Below are 8,068 nucleotides of genomic sequence, written 5' to 3'. Positions count from 1 at the left end.
AAAAACTACTATTTAAACTACTTAGCTCAAATAATACACAAGTTTTAGCATAAGAATGAATGTAAGTGCTTTCATCAAATTATAAGGTTCACATTTCTGCCTTTAAACCCTCCAGGAATTGGCTCCATTCACTTCCATTGTAAGTGTCTCACTGTAACATAGATGTTTGCTTTTTATTTTTTTTTAAGAAAAGGAGGAACAAATTGAAATAATTTTTTGTGGTAATAAGTGTTATGCCACAGATGCTGTCGATTGAGCTTAGCTTGTATTGAAAACAGAATATTCCTTAAACAGAAATAAAATCACCTCTGTAAGTTCACAAATATGCTAGATATAATTTGCAGACGATGCAGTGGCAAATTTATGCAATGAATGTCCAGCCTGTTATCATCTGGCATGGAAATCTGAATGTTTACCTTGACCTGTATGACATATAAAATTTTTGATGTCTTTTTTATGATAAAACAAAAAGACTCTTCAAAAAGTAAGCTTGCTCATTGTAGGAATGTCCCATAAGGTCACAATTATGTATTTCTTTACATGAATTATCAAGGTTCAGTCGCCACGAGGTAAGTATACAAAGACATATTATGCAAGAGTACAGACAAGCTGACAGCATACTGTCCTGATTCTTCCAGTACCGCATGCATAGGGTTAAATCTCGCATTACACCACGAAAGCCTGACAGATATCAAAAGTATGAACTTAGAACGCTGAAGCATCGCACAACCCATCTCTCAGGTACGATTCTGTCTGTCAACCCCCTCTTCCTCATGATAGTCATCATCGTTAATCGTCAACATCATAAAAACGGAAATAGATTGTTCGATTGCAGCTAATGTGTGGCCAAACTGATATATAGGCTGATATAATGCAATGTCCACTCTCATGTTAGCACGTACAGCCATCGCACGAAAAACTCTTCATAAAGAGGGCACGAGACAGGAAAACGGTGCAGCAGAAGCAGCAGTATGTGTGAGAGAACGAGGGCAGTGACACGAACGAACACCTCGAATGGCTTTATAGCGTGTTTTAGCCATAATGAACCCGCAAGAGGAGTGAATGACGGGCGACTACATCAGTGTTGTTCACAAACGTGTGTTTGTACTCGAAAACGGCTTGGTGTGTGTTGGGAATAGCTCTGTAGTATGTCACACTGTGTACAAGCTCTCTTTTCTCGATGGCGTCTCTGTATCGTTAAATGTACACCTCCTGTTGATCTAATGAATAATTGTCTGGACTTCTTCTGTAACTATTGAGTGTTGTTCGCTTTGTATGAACGTCCAGGACGTTTATGAAGATGTGGTTTTAATCTATCTGTGTCGAAACGGTGCCGAAATGTTTCGCGCTTTCTGATTGGCTTCTCGGGCTGTCACTCAAGCTTGCGGCCAATCACAACCGCCCTTACATGAAAACTATTTTCACAGTGCATGTACAGTAGACTGTATGTTGCACACATAAAAAAGAAGAAGAAAAAAGTGAACAGGGAAAGACACTGAGAGAGGTGGACAACGGCACGGTCGACATCAGAACTGTAAAGTCACTTTGGTGGCCTATTGCAGGTAAGCGCCGACGCACATGCACAGTTAAATACTTTATTTTACAAGCACAACACCGATCTGACACGAATATGCAACACCAGGAAGCTCTATTGAAGTAGTCTTAATGACTAGTAGAAATAGAGTGGACTTGTGATCAAAAAGGATAGTGGTGTCATCCTCTAGAAATGGGTGCTATGATCAATTGAAAGGGAGTAGAAAAGTTTAGGGCTGAATGACTTGACTCATAAGGGCACAGATTGAATGCATGTTGATGATGATGATGTGACAAGGGTAGGCCATTTAGTCCAGCGCTATGAACATCCACGCAGTGCACACGGGCTTCATAACAGAACAGTCGGTGGGAACACTTGAACGCACAAAGGGGGAGGAGGAGGGCTGCGAGAGAAAATAAGCTGAGAGGGGAATTGTTCGACTGAAACGAAAGTACTCATTCGAAGTGGTATTCGGACACCACCGTTACTCGTTTTAGGAGCGATCGGCGCTATTTGGATGTAGTTTTGTCGACTTCACACTGCGCCGTTCCATGCACGGCGGCGTTCATCCGGTAAAATTAATATAGGAGCTGTCTGCACGGACGGCCACTGCAGAGCAGTTCTGGTCTGTCAATAAGTTTGAAGTGCACCGAATGCTGGAATGAGAAGGCCTTGGGGTTTCGGCAGGATTTCAGGGGTAAGTTTGCGCTCATGCATGCCGCGATGACTGAAAACTTGGACATATTTTGTGTGCGAAAAACACCCGAGTGCCGATTGTTCGCGAGCTCGCGCGCAGACTGGGCGAAATTCTTGCCAGTTTGTTGCACCGAGGCGAAATGGAGAATCGCACGATTATAAACAACTTCAGCAATCGGTGTGTTTGACACCTGCTTTGTGTGAAATGAACGATGCGACCCTCGAAGCGTAGATACAACATGTACGACACGGGTGGGGGGAGAAAGGCAGCGATTTGCTCTCATCAGAGGATCAGAATGGGCACTTCCCTCATCCAGCGCAAGGTTACAGCGTCACGAAAACATTCGAACGCGTCTCATCGAAGTTGCGTTCCAAAAGTGTGAACGTGTCGTTTACGAAGTAGCCAGCGCGTGCGGTTATTGCACAGTGGTCTGGCTATGACGCGCTATATATCTCGCATCATAGGGGGCTAGCAGGCTAGCCAGCTACTTTGATTCCATCTGGCGAGACGCAGCGAGGAACCCTAAGACAAAACCGTATCATGTGAAAAGTCTGCCTCGAAAACCCCTAGTTTAAGTAATGAAAGCTCGCGGAGGGGGTTTTCTCTGTATTAAAACGCCTTGGCGGAGTTTGACAGGAGTGAGATTTATACTTCATCTTCCCCAAAGCAAGATGGACTCTCTTTTCGCTTGTATGTGTTGTCACAGCCCACATCGACATTTTTTTTGCACCGTCTGAGCTCAGTTCAGATAAGGGTTCAAATGAGTTATGAAATGGGCACTATTGTGTTAATAATGCGAGAATTTCAGCGAGATTGGAGTTCTTGATTGTGTGTTAAAGAGTTCCTCCGGGCTGCAGAGAGAGAGCGCGAGAGCACCGCTCTCAGGCTATACCTGAAAACTAAACGGTGTGTTCGGTCCGTCCACTCGACGAAATAGTGTAGGATATGCTTTAATAACAAATATGTGAACGAGCCATCGTGTATTTAATGAATTCCATGTGTGTTGTGAGTGATGTCACTCGATGTATACGGGGAATTCATAACTTTACGCTTCATCAACAAAACCGAAGGTGCCACCATAGTTTGAAGCAGCAGCGCGCGCACGTATGCCTCTAACTAATCCACAACACACGTTTATAATCGTTTAAAAAGAGTCGAGACAGTGTTATGTGGTGCATTTGGCTTTGCTTTCTACGATATATTCCTGTACTGAGGGCACAGTGTGTTTTTCTTTTTGTTGTTGTTGTTTCACTTTGTAGGTCATCTTCATCGCATGATACAGCCTGACTGACAGATCCATCCTCATCTTTCCAATACAGTATTTTCATATTCTGTGACTGTAAGTACACCTTCACGTCATTCCATGTGTTTTTTCTCCATCAGCAGTTGTATCTTGCGATTTCACAGTCTATTTGGGATCTGGTGTCTTCACATCATGGATCAACCAGTCATGACATCACAGATTTTAAGCTCATGTCTGTGCATAATCACCTGCTTATTGGGTTGTGCTCAATCCGAGATGAAATACATATTCATTCTTCAACCTTTTATTATACACCAAGCTAGGATGCTCCAAAGTTATAGTTTTCTGAATGATTGCATTTAATAACAGTAATCGGATACAAACAGTGTGTTTAATGGTCATATAGTCTAATTTAAAATGTAATTAAAGGAATATTCCGGGTTCGATACAAGTTACACTTCTACCGTATATTTTGTGAAGTGCACCAGTCCCTCCTGCAGCAAAGCACCCCACAACATGATGCTGCCACCCCCATGCTTCAAGGTTGGGATGGTGTTCTTCGGCTTGCAAGCCTCACCCTTTTTCCTCCAAACATAACAATGGTTATTATGGCCAACCAGTTAAATTTTTGTTTCATTAGACCAGAGGACATTTCTCCAAAAAGTAAGATTTTTGTCCCCATGTTCACTTTTAAAGTGTAGTTTGGCTTTTTATGGCAGTTTTGGAGCAGTGGCTTCTTTCTTGTTGAGCAGCCTTTCAGGTTATGTTGATATAGGACTTGTTTTACTGTGGATATAGATACTTGTCTTCCTGTTTCCTCCAGTATATTTACTAGGTCCTTTGCTGTTGTTCTGGGACTGATTTGCACTTTTCGCAACAAAATACATTATTTTCTAGAATGTGTCTCCTTCCTGAGCAGTATGATGTCTTGTCCCATGGTGTTTATACTTGCATACTGTTGTTTGTACAGATGAACGAGGTACCTTCAGGCATTTGTAAATTGCTCCCAAGGATGAACCAGACTTGTGGAGGTCCACTTTTTTTTTTTTTTTATGAGGTCTTTGCTGATTTCTTTTGATTTTCCCATGATGTCAAGCAAAGAGGCACTGAGGTTCAAGGTAGGCCTTGTGTAAGGCCTCCATTTCAGTACACCTCCTATCAGAAGCTAATTGTCTAAAGGCTTGACATCATTTTCTGGAATCTTCCAAGCTGCTTAAAGGCACCGTTAAGGTGCCTTTAAAGTGTATGGTAATGTCTGACCCACTGGAATTGTGATTGTCAATTAAAAGTGAAACAATCTGTCTGTAAACAATTGTTGGAAAAATTACTTGTATCTTGCATGAAGTAGATGTCCTAAACGACTTGCCAAATCTATAGTTTGCTAATATGAAATCTGTGTAGTGGTTAAACAATTCGTTTTAATGACTTTATTCTAAGTGTATGTAAACTTCTGACTTTAGCTTTAATGTTTAACCAAGTGTTGACCAAATTGCAATTTGTTTACAGTTAAAAGTACTTAAATATTAATATTATATAGTTTAAAATTCCCACTATCCTGTTTTATAGCTTGTATTTACATTGAATATCAAATAAGCCCTTATATTTTATCATGTGTGTCTCTTTTTTTGGGACACATTCCTGTATCAAAGTTTACATCTACTTCTTGTGGCACAACTAATAGGAAACTGTTATATTAAGAGACATAAAGCTAACAGTGAAGACATAAATAAAAAAGTGTGGTATTGCCCAATCCCTTTTCTCTCTTTTGTAGAGTCAATCAGTTTCTTATCTACCTATCTTTGTCATTATCTACCCCATTTAGCTATTTGTTTGTTAATCAAATACTGAATATGATGGTTATGATTAATGTCATGCACCAGTAGGCAACATCCAAATCACATTCTTTGACTCTTAGAAGATTATTGAATTTATATATAATAGAGTAGCTTTTTGTATAAGTTTCTTAGAAGTATAACTTTGTAAACAAAATGCAAACCTATTGCAAATACTGTAGCACTGTCACTGTTATCTCGGTTCAGTGAAGTTTTAAACTCGTATTTTATTTAAATGTGTAATATTTGGAAGTATTTTGAAATTGACCTCACATTAGAAGTGCATGAGAGCACATAAGAGAGGATGGGAAAATTCCTGCAAACTTTGCACAGTAAACTTCATGAAATGCATGGTGTAAAACCCTTGTTCTAATGCTCATAGTGAGATTTCAAATTTTCTAATTTAATTTGATAATTTTCCCCTAAATTTCTCCAAGTCGATCATTGTTATTGTTGATTTCCTTTGCCAGTATTGAAATTGGTATTTGCACCGGAGAGACAAAAAACATAGAAAATCACGGAATCAGTTTATTCAAATTGAAGTCAAGTAATGCTTGCTTGGCTGTCAACGAGAATATTTTTTTTAGAGCTTGTTAATGGGTTTATATTTGTGTATGTCAGAAGATTCAATATCATTGTTTAATACATTTTGTCTATCTAAACTTATGTTCAAGGAATGTTCCAAGTTAAATAGAACTTAAGCTCCATTGACAGCATGTTGTCAATTTCCTCCAGATAATCATTTTGACTCATCCCACAGCTTGTAAAAACAAACAAACAGGTTTACAGTTATGCATTTTCAACTTAAGTCAGTCGTGCTAGGAATTGTATTAGAATAAACATTATAATACATAGAATAAACATGAAATTACACAATCAGTCCCACTAGGATTTCCTGATTATTGCGGTCCAAAATGACAGAATTTATTGCCGCTTTGCTCATACATTGTGGTGCAATTTGTGGCATTTGTTTGGGTTGTTTGGCAGTAAAAACTCACAAATCATTAGTGGATACATGTGTAATTTGTGTCAATGACAGTATAAATGCAATAACATGTAAATATTTCAGTAAATTTAGTTAGCAAGCTAAGAATAATGAACACATATGAAAATACCATACATTTTAGTGGAAACCTGTGATATGGCTGTTAGGAGACCCTTACTAATTTTCAATATTAAAATTTCTGCAGAAAATGCAAGATTAAAATAGGCCTACAATAAAACTGTAAACAAAAAACACAAATGAGGATTCAATAATTAGGCCTGTTTTGATTTATTACTTTGTCTAACACAGAAACCTGAAATATGGCCATATGCAAACATATAAAACTGTAGTTCATATATTTGAGCATTTGCATACATACTCATATTCCACAAGAAGGCTATTTGGAAGAATAAATGTTACATATATGTACGTATGTGACCTTTTTATATCTGTGAAAACCATATATGAGTATGTATTTCATATACAGTTGAAGTCAGAAGTTTACATAAGCTTAGGTTGAAGTAATTAACTGGTTTTTTAACCACTCAAATTTCATATTAGCAAACTACTTTTTGGAAGTCATTTAGGACATCTACTTTGTGCGTGACAATTTGTAATTTTTCCAACAATTGTTTACAGACAGATTGTTTCACTTTTAATTGAGTAAATCGCTATTCCAGTGGGTCAGAAGTTTACATTAACACTTAAGTTAACTGTTCCTTTAAGCAGCTTGGAAATGTCAATTTTCTGCAATTAGCTTCTGATAGGCTAATTGGAGGTGTACCTGTGGATGTATTTTAAGGCCTACCTTGAAACTCTGTGCCTCTTTGCTTGACATCATTGGGAATTCAAAATAAATTAGTCAAGACCTCATAAAATCAATTGTGGACCTCCACAAGTCTGGTTCATCCTTAGGACCTGAAGATACCATGTTCATCTGTACAAACAATAGTATGCAAGTATAAACCCCATGGGACCATGTAGCCACCATACCGCTCAGAAAGGAGACACATTCTGTCTCTTAGTGATGAACTCATTTGGTGCGAAAAGTGCACCAAAAGTTCCACAAAAGTGGAAGTCAATCCCAGAACAACAACAACAAAGGACCTTGTGAAGATGCTGGAGGAAACAGGTATACAAGTATATGCACAGTAAAACAAGTCTTATATCGACATAACCTGAAAGGCTGCTCCGCAAGGAAGAAACCCCTGCACCAAAACCACAAAAAAGCCAGACTACAGTTTGCAAGTACACATGGGGACAAAAATCTTACTTTTTGGAGAAATGTCCTCTGGTCTGATGAAACAACAATTAAACTGTTTGGCCATAATGACCATCGTTATATTTGGAGGAAAAAGGGTGAGGATTGCAAGCCGAAGAACACCATCACAACCGTGAAGCATGGGGGTGGAAGCATCATGTTGCGGGGGGTGCTTTGCTGCAGGAGGGACTGGTGCACTTCACAAAATAGATGGCATCACGAGGAAGGAAAATTATGTGGATATATTGAAGCAAAATCTCAAGACAAAATCTCCAAATAGACAATGACTCCAAGCGTACCTCCTCAATTATGGCAAACTAGCTTAAGGACAACAAAGTCAAGGTATTGAAGTGGCTGTCACAAAGCCCTGACCTCAATCCAATAGAAAATATGTAGGCAGATCTGAAAAAGCGTGTGCGAGGAAGGAGGCCTACAAACCTTACACCAGTCCTATCTGGAGGAATGGGCCAAAATTCCAGCAACTTATTGTGAGAAGCTTGTGGGAGGCTATTTAAC

The 8,068-nt window shown here is 39.1% G+C and overlaps 1 protein-coding gene across 6 annotated transcripts in view; it reads left to right on the top strand.

Moving 5' to 3' along the window:
- Positions 1 to 1,468: 1,468 nt before the first annotated feature.
- LOC127635547 (HMG box transcription factor BBX) overlaps positions 1,469 to 8,068 on the top strand; it is a 53,676-nt gene continuing 47,076 nt past the window's right edge. For 5 of the 6 annotated variants that reach the window (XR_007969486.1, XM_052115644.1, XM_052115646.1 and 2 more), the window contains exons 1-2: positions 1,469 to 1,562; positions 3,491 to 3,570. The gene's annotated coding sequence lies outside the window, so the exon portion shown is untranslated. Of the gene's footprint in view, positions 1,563 to 2,011; positions 2,232 to 3,490; positions 3,571 to 8,068 lie in introns of those variants that run through there. The other variant, XM_052115643.1, reaches the window with a different exon arrangement.

Source organism: Xyrauchen texanus, chromosome 43 (assembly GCF_025860055.1).
Source record: "Xyrauchen texanus isolate HMW12.3.18 chromosome 43, RBS_HiC_50CHRs, whole genome shotgun sequence".
Taxonomy (NCBI): Eukaryota; Metazoa; Chordata; class Actinopteri; order Cypriniformes; family Catostomidae; genus Xyrauchen; species Xyrauchen texanus.
Note: the sequence above shows the minus strand (reverse complement) of the source record. Positions and strands in the feature narration are given on the sequence as shown.